Genomic DNA, 14,660 nt, shown 5'->3' with positions numbered 1-14,660 from the left:
CTGAGAAATCAAATGTCAGTGGATTTATCCTAGGAAAAATACTACCGAGAGGTTAAGCCAGAGCATGCACACCGTTAACCCTTTTCCTTTCTTGTCTTCCTGCCTGGAAAAATGACGTGAAGCTGGAGTTAGAGCAGCATTTCCCCCCATGTCTTTACACAATCTTCTTGGCCTGTACATCCACATTTTTCTCCATTCCATGGCTTCCCACTTTCCAGGTCTGTTAACTAACCTTGAATTCTTCTCCTGCCCAAAGACGATTAAGTCCCCCTTTGATCAAAGCTGCTGACTTCATTGTCTTACTGGTGTCTGTGTTCCCAGTGCCCAGTAGAGTAGGTTTTCAATGACAGGGTTTTGAATGAACAAATGAACCAATGACAGAAGGAACATCCTCCTCCTCTATCACCTTCCAAGATACTCCCACCCTCTTTAAGACTTTAGCACTTAATTCATAGTTTATTTTCCTCACCCTCTCTTGCTCACAACTTCCATGACCTCAGCACCCATGAGACCCTTCTAGCCTCTGACTGCAACGTGCCGTGATTCCAAGGGGGTGAATAAATGATTCCAAAGCTCCTTGCATTCCTATTTTCTTCTTCCGCAAGTCTTTATTGTGTCTCATCAGCATGATGACAGAACCTTCCATCGCTCCTTCATCCTATGACACTGCCCTCGGATGTCTCATTTGAACCCCACAGCCCCTGATTTTAAAAACCAACTTAGTACAAGTAGCCTGTGTCCTTTGTTTCCCTGTCACGGTCTGATCTCAGCATGTCTTCCTCTCCTCACCTCTCACAACCACCCTAGATTTCTTACTTTTTCTCAATCCCACCTGCAACTGTCCTAGTGCCTTGCAATTGTTTATACTCTTCTCTCTGCCTGGTATTGCTCTTGTATTCCCTCCAGCCACAGCCCCTCATCTCATGCAACTGAAAGTGTACCTATTATCCTAGGACAAGTCTCAGTGCCACTTTCTCCCATGCAGCATTCCCCAGTGATGGGAGCAGAGTTAATCCCTGGAGGCTTGCAAAAGCTCTTTGCTATTATGTCTATTATAAGTATCGATTAGGACCCTTCATACCGTACATGGTTACCCGCCCATGTGCAGTCATTGAGGATGCTCTGTTTCTGTAACACTCACAGACTCAGCACACAGGGCCTGGCCTGCAGGGCACACTAAAAAATTGCTAGATGAACTGAATTGAGATTCAAGGAGCTCATCCCTGACAGTGATTCGAGTCTAGTGACTTGTGGAAATAGGCAAGGGCAAGGCATATCTGCTCCCTTGGGGACACTGCCTCATAATTATTTTAAAAGTTTTCTATTTTATCAAAGAGCCTTAGAAACTGCTCCTTTTCAAAGCTCCACCAAACTATTATTTTCCTAATTAATTATTGCAGTGGGATAACTATTGCATAAATCAATCCTCAACTTAGTTTGATCGTGATCACTAATGAAATAGATTGGAGATCTGGAGCCCCAAAGAGAATGTTTTCAGATGAATAATATATTTTATTTGTCAGCAGTCCTCAGGCTCAATTTATGGTGAAATTAACTGAAAGTGGATTGCAAATAATTGTCAGCTCATTGTCAGTCTGCATTTCCAAGGCCCTGAATAGATAGAATGACGAAAGGTAATTTCGTTTTTCTTCGTAATTGCTTCTGGATAATACCAGAGCCTTTGAAAGAGAGTGTGAGGCTGTGCATTTTGAAAATGGCAAAGAAAATGCAAAGCTTGGGTTGAATACCAAAAATTCTCAGTATGTCAGATGCAGCAGAATTAACATTTCTAGGGATCTTTGCCGTCGGTTCCACTAAAATTGTCTACAGCAGATAACATGATTTTGGACTTGAGATATGAAAAGCATTATTTCACGTGCCAACAGTGATGCTTAGGATGGGGATCTGAGCCCAGGTAGCTTTATGATAATTTTTGAAAGGGGTTAAAAAGCAATAAAGCTTCTTTCAAGTGATTTATAAGGAGTTAGTGTAAGTTTTGGGGTTTGTTTTTGTTTTTGTTTTGGTACCTAAAATTGCCAGAAAAGAGAATAATCTACAGCCAATGAAGATGAATGAGCTTCCAAAGAACAAATACAGAAGACGAGCAGGTATTGGTGAAGGAAGAAATAAAACTTGGTGAAAGACAAGAATAAAACAACAACCTCAGCTTTCTGTCATGTATGCTAGGAATTAATTAAGATAAAGGAGGTTATTGCTTGTCATAATGCCATAAGTCCCTAACTAGTAAAAAGTGCCTGACCACCGTGCTGTCAGACTTCAGATCACTACTTCCCACAGTGTGTTTCACTGAGTAATTCCTTGAATTGCTAATATAGTTTACCCCACGAAAGGGCTGTGTGGCTCAAGCAAGTTTGGAAATGTTGCACATTGCTTTCTGCTCTTAGAGGATCGTAATGCACATTAACGTGGGAAACCCCCTGAGAGGCATCCTGCGATAGAAAAACTGTCCCAACTTTGACCAACTATTTCACAGGCATTTTTTAAAGTGTGACCAGTTGACTTTGTTTTTTATATGTACAAACTAACATCTTTATTACATCTCTCGATTAAAAAAAATCCTGTATTATAAGCATTCAGTGTTACATTAGTCTCAAGTGTACGATATAGTGACTTCACAATTCTATACATGGTTCAGTGCTCATCATGCTAAGTGTCCTCACTAACCCCCGTCACCTATTTCACCCACCCCCTTGCCCACTTCATCCCTGGGAACCATCAGTGTGTTCTTTATAGTGAAGAGTGTGTTTTTTGGTTTGTCTCTTTTTATTCTTTGTTCATTTGTTTCTTAAATTCCACATATGAATGAAATCATGTGGCATCTGTCTTGCCCTGACAGACTTATTTCACTTAGCATTATATCATCTAATTCCACCCATGTTGTTGCAAACGGCGAGATTTCATTCTCTTTTATGGCTGAGTAATATTCCATTATGTATATATACCACTTCTTTATTTATTTTTTATTTTTTTATTTTTATTTTTTTAATCTTTTTTTAACGTTTATTTATTTTTGAGACAGAGAGAGACAGAGCATGAACAGGGGAGGGGCAGAGAGAGAGGGAGACACAGAATCCGAAACAGGCTCCAGGCTCTGAGCTGTCAGCACAGAGCCCAACGCGGGGCTCGAACTCACGGACCGTGAGATCATGACCTGAGCTGAAGTCGGACGCTCAACCGACCAAGCCACCCAGGCGCCTCTATATACCACTTCTTTATACATTCATCTATTGATAGACACTTGGGCTCCTTCTATAATTGGCTTTTGTAAATAATGCTGCTATAAACATAGGAGTGCACGTATCTTTTTGATTTAGCGTTTTTGTATTCTTTGGTAAATACACGGTAGTAGAATCACTGGCTCATATGGAATTACTGGCTATTTTAATTTTTTTGAAGAACCTCCGTACTGTTTTCCACAGTGGCTGTCCCAGTTTGCATTCCCACCAACAGTGCATGAGCGTTCCTTTTCTTCTACACCAACACTCGGTTCTTAAGCGTGGTTAACTACAGATAGCAATTTGTGCTCCACGGAGCCCTGGTGTTCCCATGGAAGCCTGTTTGAGCAATAGTACATTAGCAAACCATGCTGGCTGGTGATGCAAAAAGGTCTTGGTCTGTGTATTTAGACGTAGTCCATCTCCAGAGGTTACGTCTGAGTGTCCGTGCTTAATCCTGTGTGTATAGCAGAGACTTAGTGGCACTGCGTCTTGGCCAGGATGGGCAGTAAGGAGAAGAGTTAGGATCTTTATTCAATGAGTGGTTTCCCTAAGTGCAAATTGGAGAGTCAAGTATTGCTACAGAGAGACCCTCAGTCATCAACCCAGCCAGTAGAAAAAGTACCTGAATTGAATATCCACTCTTTTTTTTTTAAGTTTATTTATTTATCCTGAGAGAAAGAGAGAGGGAGAGAGAGCACAGGCAGGGGAGGGGCACAGAGAGCGAGAAACAGAGCGGGGTGGGGGTGGGATCCCAAGCAGGTTCAACACTGTCAGTGCAGAGCCCGACATGGGGCTTGAGCTCATGAACCTTGAGATCATGACCTGAGCAGAAATCAAGAGTCAGAGGCTTAACCGACTGAGCCCCCCAGGCGCCCCTAACATCTACTCTTTTCTAAGTAATCTGTGATATGTTTCCTCCTTGAAAGCCTCTCCATTGGTCTCAGAGCTCAGTGGCACGTCCTTAACACAGGTTCCAAGTGGCTGCCAATTCAAGCCCAGGCTCACCTCTGCATGCTTGTCCCACACCCCTCCCTCTCGTAGCTCCCTGTGCGAGGCCTTCTGTCACCCTTTCAAATCTCCCAGAGGTCCAGCTGTTCTCAACCCAGCACCTACCACAGGCTCTTTTCTGTGAACTCCTCTTTGAAGCTTCTTCTGACTTTCCCGCAGAGGCCATCCTAGACCCCCCAGATCAGATAGGGTCCCCTGTGGAACACTGTGATTTTTCTTGCTGGCACTTATTGCAAATGATTAATTATATGTGGGGATATTTGTTAACGTTGTATTGGGGTATGACATACACCCAGCAAAGCACCTAATCTTGAAGAATGTTTACATGTGCATAAATCCGAGGAACCACCGCAATGGATTGAGCTATAAAACATTGCCAACATCCCAGAAGGCGGTGCCTTCCCATAAATGATGCTCTTCTCTAACTTTTATCACCATAGGTTAGTTTTTCTGTTTTTGAATGTCTTACACATGCTCAACATTGTGGCTGTGAGATAGACCCAGACTGTCGTGTTTAGTGGTAATTTACTTTTTTTAAGAAAATGTTTATTTTTGAGAGAGAGAGAGAGGGTGAGCGAGCAAGTGCACAAGTGGGGGAGGAACAGAGAGAGGAGGGCAGAGGATCTGAGGCAGACTCTGTGCTGACAGCAGCAAGCCTGATGTGGGGCTCAAACTCACAAGCCACAAGATCATGACCTGAACCAAAGTCAGGAGCTTAACTGACTGAGCCACCCAGGAACCCCTAGGGGCATTTTACTTTTATGGCTATAATATTCCATTGTATGAATATACCACAACTTATTTATTCTCAATATATGTAGCTCTCATCTTCTCTGTAAACCTCACGAAACCACAGAGGATGTGCCTGTGTTGTTGACTGGAAGGTCATGGGGCCTTGCACAGTGCCTGGCAAAGAGAAGGCACCCAGAATTTTTGTGGAAAAAAATGGATTTTTTTTTCATGTTTATTGGTGTTGGTGTTCATCATTTTTATAAGCTAACACAATGCTCTCATTTTATGGATAAAGAATCAGGACCTCAAACATAAAGAAATGAAGCTAACGTTAATGCAAATCCACAAATGCAACCGTATACAATTATGCAGATGCGTGCCAGGAAATGCCACAGATTCCCAGCAAACTAGAAGCTAGGAAGAGGCAAGGGAGGATTCCCCTCCAGATTTCAAAGGGATCAAGTCCTTGTTGATACCTTGATCTTGGACTTCCTGCCTCCAGAACCGTGAGACAATGAATTTCTGTTGTTTTAAGCCGCTTGGTTTATTGTACTTCATTCTGGCAGCCCCAGAAACGAATACGTAGAGTAGGAAGAAGGAAAAACACAAGCCTCCCTACTACCCTAGTGGCCGATGGCCCCTTTGTGGCACCCTTGAGAATGTGCCTCTCAGATGTCCCACCACCACGAGTGCGATTGGCCACTGGCTTCGGGTGCCGTGCTGTGACCGTCATTGCATGTGCATCAGAGCTGTGCTGCCCGATGACTGAGCGCAGGAGGGACGCTTCAGAGTCTTCTGGGTAATTTGAATGTGAGGACTTCTTCCTTCTCCTTAATGTTGTCTGTGCGCTGGGAAAGTGGGTGAGGATAGGGCCCCAAGGGGGGCTGTCACCACCTCAACCTCGATGAACCAGATGATCTGCCAAAGAAACAGGAGCAGGCTGGGCCAGGGGACTGGTGACAACATGCTGGGGCTGCAGTGGCACCTGGCACCCCACGCTGATGTTCAGAGCGTAATGGAGGAGGCTGCTTCCCTTTTCCTCTCTCCAGACTTCACCAGATTTCCCTTGTCACCCTGATCCAGAACCACACACGGGAGGGGATTCTGCTAAATGTATTTCCCACTTAGCTAAAGTGCCACGATACAGACCACCGTTGTTTGTACCCAGTGTTGTTTCTGCAGAGAAGTTAGTTCAGTGTCTTGCTTGGGGATATACACCTGACTGCTGGTGTTCTGGTAAAAGGCAGGAGACAGGAGGGGCTGTAGCCCACAGTCACAATCCACAAGCCATTCCCTAATCTCTCAGTTTGGGGCACAGAACCTTATCCATGATCCCACTCTCCTAGGGGTTCCAGAGTCAAGACTCTGGCCCTTACACTGTTTCCAGAGCATAATTCTCTGGTTTCTGGTGGGAATTCAGAGGGTTAGTGACCCAAATGTAACAGATGGGGGGTGGGAAATTAGGACTGTGTCCAGTTGCTCTAAGAAAGGCTTCAGACAGTCTTCCTGTTATCAGCCTGGAACTTTTCTCCTGCTCTCCAAGCCACCTGGTGCCTCAGCCCTGGGGTTTTTGGGGTTCTTGGTGCTAAATCACTCCCACCATTACTTCAAGTGTCTCTCTTCCTCCCTTTTATAAAGCCAGATACTTGTACTCCATGTCTTTTCCCACTTCCAAGATTTTGTGGGCATTTTCCATTTGCAGGTGCCAATTTTCGTCCACCATGGTCTCTCTTGTTCTGTTGTCCCTGTAGGTTAAACTTTTCTAATATGATTTTCTTACCATTTTAGTTGTGTCTGGAGAGAGGTAGTGATCAATCTGTGTACTCAAGCTACCATTATAAACACAAGATTTTTTCTTTCTTTCTTTCTTTCTTTCTTTCTTTCTTTCTTTCTTTCTTTCTTTCTTTCTTTCTTTCTTTCTTTCAAGTTTTATTTATTTATTTTGAGAGAAAAAGAGCACAAACTGGGTAGGGGCAGAGGGGGTGGGGAGAGAGAATCCTAAGCAGGCTCTGCACTATCAACACAGAGCCCGATGCGGGGCTCAAATTCACGAACCGTGAGATCATGACCTGAGCCAAAATCAAGAGTCGGATGCTTAACCAACTGAGCCACCCAGGGGCCACCATTCACTCTTTTCATACCCAGGTCCCAGCCTTGTTTCCCACCACCCAGGGAATTCTTGGCACGAGTCTCCACTGATCTCCTAATTCCTAGGTTGGTAGACTTTTTTCAGTCCTCATCTTGCTTCAATTTTCTGCACTACCCAGCCTTGCCCACACCCATTGCCTACTCCTGCCTGGTGGACATTCTGTTCTGTTCTGGGCCTCCTGTAATCTCCCTGATTGCTCCCTCAGTGTTCTTTCCTGGCTTCTCTTTCTTTTCTGTCTCCTTCAGTAACATTCCTTAGTGCTTTATCTTTTCTCCTCTTGCACTGCACCCACCCTCACCATGGTTTTCGTTACTGTGTTTGTACGGGTGATTCTCAAATCTCGATCTTCATTTGTGTTAGGTCAAGACTCCTTATTGCAGGAAACAGAAACTTGATTCAAATTTACTTCAGGATACAAGGGGACTCTATTAGCTCGTTTATGTGACCGCGGGCTCAACCAAGATGCTCAGAAGCTGTTCTTGCTCAGAGACTTGTTTATCTCTGCATCTCTCAGCTCTGCTGTCCTCCACGTCATCCTTGTTTTCACATCGTCTCTCTCTACATGGTGACAAGTTGGCCGCTGGCTGCTCTGTGATCTCGTGGTCCGCGCGTCTTGAGATCCCAGAGGAGGAGGGTGTCTCTTTTCCCCACATAGGAAAGAAGAGGTCGGTCAACCAAAGAAGGGTGGGCTAGGGAAAGACTGGAGAGGGAGAGAAAGGCATATTGCACTCATTTTGATAATTTGATTGAGAAGGTCTGGATACAAGACACTGGATCTACCATCGTGGCTCTTTGGGCCTCTTGTCTTGTGTCTGTAAAATGAGGAGGCTGGACTCCCAAGGCCCCTGGAGCTCCTATAATTTTTACTTTAATTCTAGGAAGAATGGATATATAAAATAGAACCTCTTAAAGGTGCCTCTGGTCACAGTCTGGGGGCAGTAGAGCATGGTGGGTAGGAGCAGGAGCTCTGGATTTAGATTGCCTGGGTTCTGCACATGGCCATCATCACGGGGTCTGCTTTGTGGGTGTGTGACCTGTGCAGTCTTGCAGGACCCCATGTGCGGAGAGCCTTGCACGTGGTTTAAAGCTCGGCTGTCACTGTCTTGACATTAAAACTGATACTGCACAATATGAAAACAGATGATAAAATTCATACTTATAACTTAAAAATAATTTTTTTCTTTGCTTAGAATGACGTTAAGGAGCAAATAAAAAAAATCACAGCAAGGTGGGGAAAGACCAGGGGAGAAAGGAAAAAGCTTTGTATTTTAGTGTCTTTAATGACATTTTCCACTTGCTACTGAAATGAGAGACCCCACATTTCCATTTTGCACTGGGCCCCACAAATTACATAGCCAACGCTGCATCGGCAAGTGATTTTACTCTCAGTGCCTCTGTTTTCTTATTTGTAAAATGGGTGCACTAATGTCTCCATAACTGGATTGTTGCAGGATGAACAGTGCTGGGCATTCAGCAATCCCTCAACAAATGTAAACTTCCATTGTAAAGACAAGTTAGCGGAGAGTGAATCCGTAGGTCATTTGATGATCAGTTTTAAATTTCCCCCTTTTATGACTTTATGCGAACCACACTAGTTAGCTCATTTCTTCTCTTTGACTTCATGAATGTCGGCGTAGTTCGAATCTTTCACTGTGACTTGAGCACGCTTAATTTGCCACTTAGACGATGCTGTTGAAATCAGTCGGCAGAATACCGTAAAGTCAAGAAAAATATTTCAGGAGGAAACACTGTATACCAAACATTTTCAATTCCAAATAAAAGCTGAGGTGAGGATTAAGCTATTGTTTCTGTGAAAAACAAAACAAAACAAACCAAAACCCAAAAACCAAAAACCAAGAAGACGTATCCCACTTCCCAACAACAGATGGCGACGTCGCTAAGCAAATGGAGGATATTGTTCCTTGTTAGAGAAATTCTGTGATCAAGTGTGAGGAAGCAAAGCTATAAACAACATATGGAAAACAATGAATATTTTAATTAGGTGTTAATAACCGAATATTGAATCCTTGTCTTCCACCTAACTCACCACAGTGTTATGACAACTAATTAATAAGTGATTGTAAAGGAAATGATTAATTATTTACAGTAATAATTAGAATAGCTTACATGCTTGTAATCATAAAATGGTTTTCAAAAGTAGATGGATGCAAAGCAAGTATTGTCCTGCTGTGGCGCCTCTTTTGGGATTATTTCTATTATCATTCCACGCTGTCTGGATTTATTAAACAGGTGCCATTATGCATTTCTTCCATCAAGTTTCATTCCAGCCATGGAATATAAAATCACGTATGTGTATGTTTTAAAAGGATCCCCTGTCGTACTTATTTAAAATTATGTACATGAGGAGAAATGTGAAAGCTTCCTTGTGTGGGGGAACTCTTTGGAAAGATATCAACCATAGAACAAACCAAAACAAAATCCTGGACCAGAAAAATAAAGCCTCCCCCTAGAGTCTCTGTTTCTAGTGTCTGATTCTCATATATAAAAACAAAACTAAAAAGCAAGTGTATAAGCCCAAACCTCTCCTCCTCCTCCTCCTTCTCATTCCATATTTCAGATTGCTTTGAACTGCCTCATGTCTTCAGGATATAATGAAATCCCTTGCTCTGGAAGGAAACCACGAAAGATAGATTTCAAGACCTTTTCCTTTCCTCTCTGCTAGTAGCAGAGCTAATGCAGTTTACTTATTAGGTGAGTCACCATGGATACTGATATACTCAAGCCAAGTCTACCCAAGTGAGGGGAGTTGGAGAATTGGGGCGATTGCCCTCATAATTTAAATAAACAGAGTGCCCCTCGTTTTTGTTTTGGTTACCTGAATTTTTCAGGTGAATGTCTAATTTTAGTTTTGAATCATTAGAGGTGGTTCTTGCCTTAACCTTCTTATTAAATTAGCTAGCAGAGCTTTGGACTGCTTTGCTGTGAAGCACCTTAAGGACATGAACCCAAGGCAGATGCACTCCTGTGTTGTCTGCTGTATTATCCTTAAGCATTTCTACCCAGCATTTGGATAAACAATGGGAATAATTCAGGTCTAGGATGAGACATTTTTGGGAGGTAGACAACATTCACGTCTGGAAACGGTTGCTTAACTAGACCAGATATTTTCCATCAGACAAAGACATTCATAATGCCGTGTCCTCCCTGACAATATGGCCCCCAACATGTCATGCGCGGACCACATGTTTCTCCCTTGGCCCCAGTCCAAGCCACAACCTGTACTGGCACTTCCAATTGGGATTTTACGGCTGGTCTTGGCTGCCTCTCCCGATCCTGTCTTCTCAGACCGTGTCCCAACTTTGCCAGTATGAATCCCCCACAACTCATTACTCCTAGCTTAATGCTGATGAGCATTCTAGGGAGTGAGTGCTAGGGAAGAAGAGTTTTGTAAGTGTAAGGCATGATTGTATTTCCGAGTAACATGGCATCGTATTATTGTTATTTAATATCCATATGCAATGTCTAAATTGTTTAGCACCTTTTGTCTTTAAGTCACTGTTAAGACAATTGTTAGAATTCAAAGAGAACCCTGGTGATGGTAAGTGCTATGGTGTGAGCCCCAGACGACTCTGATATGTGTTTCTTTTCATATCGTGTGTTTCTGAAGACTGACTCTCCACTGTGGCCATCCGTTTTGTTCTGACTCAGCATTGAGGGCTCCTATGGCCACCTCATCTCTAATTTCTTCCCACCACTCCCCAGTAGGAGATAGCTGTAATGCATGTTCAGAGGTTGAGATTCTGTCTGATCGTTCAGTATTTTGTGGGTGGAGGGACTAGATGATAGAAATGGACACTGGCCGTGGGTGGACCTGAGATTGAATCTCATTCCTTCACTTCAGTGTTGTGTCCTTCGTGAATATATGTTAGCTCCCCTGACAGTCAATTTTTGTTTCTGTGAAACAAGGGTCATAATACAGATCTTGCAGAGTAGTGACTGGAAATGACTTATGTAAATTGTCTGGGATAAGGTGAATGTTTAATAATGGTAGCCATTATTAGAATTGCTCTTCTTGCAACAGGAGCACAGATATTTTTATCTATTACTATTATGCTTCCTTCCTGTTTTTTCACCTTATCAGGACTTTAGCCATCAGTACTTCTGTTCTAAAAACAGAATGTAAGGCCAACACTGTTCTGCTGAGGCTCTGCCTTTAATGAATTGCTCTCTTGTTAAGAAAAAGCATGAACAGAGTAGTAATAATAATGTCAATAATAATCACACCTAATATAGATTGAGAATTTTACTCTGTATCATGCTTTGTGCTAAATGCTTTACAAATTGGATCTCATTTCATCATCACAATAATCCATTAAATGAACACTATTATTGTCACTCCTGCTTTGCAGGAGAGGAAAACGGGCTAAGAGAGGTTAGGAGACTTGCCCAAGGTCAAGGTCACACAGCTAAGAGTGGTAGACTTAAACTCCGGCCATCTGACTCTAGAACCTGGGCCTTTACCCTCTCTACTTACTTGTTCCTATGGGCAATGTTAAGTCTACCTTTTTTGTTTGTTTGTTTGTTTGTTTTTAAGTACGTTCCACATCCTGTGTGGAGCCCAATGAGGGACTTAAACTCACAACCCTGAGATCAAGACCTGAACTGAGATCAAGAGTCAGATACTTAACCAACTGAGCCACCCAGGTGCCCCAAGAACAGTCTACTTTTAGAGAACGGAAAAGCCATCATAGGATGGAATGCACCCAGGGAGTGCCTTTATCTGAGTCTGGCAGGGCAATTTTTTAAAAAGGCAAATAGTTAACAGTAAAATATAATAGGCACAAGAAGGTGAGTTAGAAGTTCCCCTCATGAAACCACATATCCGTCATTTTTCTGTTTGAGTTTATGCCAGGGCCTGAATTTTCCCAAGTGACTCACTGCTGGTCGAGGCATCCCCTGCATCCTGTGAGCCCATTTCTCTTATATCAATCATTAGGACTTCATTGTTTAAAAATCAAGGGATTTGGGTGCTGGAAGGGATGCCAAGAGTTCCATCGTGAACTCCAGAGAGAGGGTATGAGTTGCCCCAGATGATACAGCTGGTCCAGCTAGAACTCAGGCCTCCTCACTGCCACACTGGTCCTTTTTCCACCTTGCCACTTGGGGCCCCGGCCATTTATGGCAACAGGGATGGGAATGTAGGTTTTACAAAAATTCCGCCGGCTCTGTTTCAAGTGCTGAGTGCGTGCCCCTATTTAATACACATGTCCTCTCAGATACTTTTCTTCTCTTAATCAGGGCAGTAGGTAGTTACCCAAAGACATTATTGGTCAGTGTGCATCTCCCTTATCAAAATGCCACTTTATGGTCTTGCTTGGAACCACACACAATATGCTGAGGGTCCCCTTTCTCCTACTGAGAAGTCATGCTTTCCCCCAAACTGGAGGCAAGGATGTTCGCACTCAAAATCCTGAGGGTTTGATTAGATTTTAGAGTTGGCCATGCACCCTCTTCCTGCCACCCACTATACTGTGTGTTCAGCTAGAGACTCTTGTTTTGAAACAATGTCTTTATTTAAAACAAAACTTCAGAGCCTGGTTAGACAAATGCATAAACAGGTATTGGATTCCAGAGCAACTTCTTCGAAGAGGCAGCCTCCTACCCGCTGTCAGTCGGTCCCTGCTGAGTTGTTTGATGCATTCACTGCATTTTATATTACTTAATGTGCCTTATGTATCTGCCAATAAATCTGAAATACAGGTCACAGAATATGCAGCTCAAGGAAATCCATAAAAGTAGTAGAGAGAGGCTTCACTAACTGCATCAGATTGCCAAAAGCTGAGGTCATTTCCTCTTGCTAAAAACGTAGAGCTTCATAAATTATTTTTATCACCTCCAGAGCCAAGCAAACAGTTTCGCACAGATGCCAAAGGGGTTTCATTGCTTTTTTTTTTCTCTTTAAGCTGAAAACATTTTTCTCAAGTCTTCTGGAAAATGATTGTGCTTTTTTTTTTTTTTTTTAAATACATATCGCATATATGTCTAGGAACAAAACCACAATGGCATCTGGTCAGGGTCTTCAGTGAAAGCGGCGTAGGTACCTGAGCTCAAAAGAGGGTTCCGACCTAGGTTTAATTACTCCCCACGACTGGGAGCTGACGTTGTTTCTTTAAAACATTTTAAGGAGATGTTAGGTATGCAGAGACAGTAAAAATGAGCAGCGAACATTCAGTGAGGAACTTTATAGAAAACACTACTGAATTAACTTACAGTACATTTGTTAAACATGAGCACCTCTAATAATGACATTTCATTTAACAATGCCCTTTGTCTTTTCAGTTCATCAGTTACCTATTTCAGTAATGAACTGTAGTCATACCATTCTGATTTTCTCCTAATGTAAAGGCTCAGCTCACTTCACTGCCAGTGAAGCATGATGCTGTTATTCAGTTCCTGGCTTAGGAAAAAAGCTATAGAATATATCACAATTCTAATTGGCTAACAAATATTAAACCCTACGATTGTTAAGGGCACCCAGCGATTCTGTTTAGCTTTTGATGGGGCTAAGTAAAATAAAGAAAGGGAAATGGTTTGAAGAAGAAAAAAAAGGTTAGTGTGTATACTTTATGAGCAGTAACCCAAGTATCCATTGAAAAAATATGAGCACACATTATATTTAATAGCTCAAATGTTATCTTAATTCTTTATCAACAATTCATGCAGATAGCTTAATACCAAATATTTTAGTAAGGATTAACAATCTGTGAAACAGAAGGTTTAGCAAATGAGAGACGGAGTGTACCTTCGGCTGCAAGCAGAGGGAAATGGAAGCTCCTGGAAGGCTGGGTCGTGCAGGAGACATTCTTTTCCTGCCAAGTAAATGCAGGCAGATTTGGAAAACAGTCTGTCTATTGCAACTCTGATTTCTCCTTCCTGGGGAAGGTAATGAAGCCTGTGTCCAAACTTATTTTTGTCCCCTTTGCAAAGCTTTCCTGAGAATGAAAGATAGGTGCCTCTCTTGTTTTCCTTTTTCCACGTGGCAGAATCCCCTAAAGCGTCTCCCCCCACCCCCCTTTTGAACTCACCAAAACATCTCATTAGTAAAGGCGAGATTCAGCTCACCGTAATCTTTCCCCAGCTGAGGCAAAGCTGCACAATTTACAATAGATCTTTGGAAAACTGCTTCTTACCGAGTGCTGCTGTATCTATAGATCTCTCTCAATTACCCACAGTAAATTTAGGCATTGTACAAGAGCAAATTTTACAGTCCATGAAGAGATGAAGTGAAATCTAGATGAAATTCATTGTGACAGATTCCCAGTTAGTGCTCTGATGTGTCTGTATTACAGAAGATAGACATTCTATTAGCATGGGAAGCTCCCATAATGGACTGTGAATCATCTCAGGTAATAGAGATGCCAAGCAGAATGACTGAAAAGCACTATTGAATTCCATTAGAGCTCTTTGTTTTTAAATCAGTCATTTCTTGTGAATAACCAACTATACACTTCTTGACCCTATCTCCAAGTGATAATTGTGGACTAATATCACAATACATTAATCTGAGTTAC

The 14,660-nt window shown here is 42.6% G+C and overlaps 1 long non-coding RNA gene across 1 annotated transcript in view; it reads left to right on the top strand.

Annotated features, from left to right (window-relative positions):
- Nucleotides 1-14,660, top strand: part of LOC147578414 (uncharacterized) — a 59,058-nt gene that overhangs the window by 10,969 nt on the left and 33,429 nt on the right. The gene's annotated exons all lie outside the window — the stretch shown is intronic.

The sequence above is a fragment of the Puma concolor genome, chromosome C1 (genome assembly GCF_028749965.1).
Source record: "Puma concolor isolate L17-30 chromosome C1, mPumCon1.1.hap2, whole genome shotgun sequence".
Classification (NCBI taxonomy): Eukaryota; Metazoa; Chordata; class Mammalia; order Carnivora; family Felidae; genus Puma; species Puma concolor.
The sequence above is the reverse complement of the archived record's forward strand: the minus strand, read 5'-3'. Positions and strand labels throughout refer to the sequence as shown.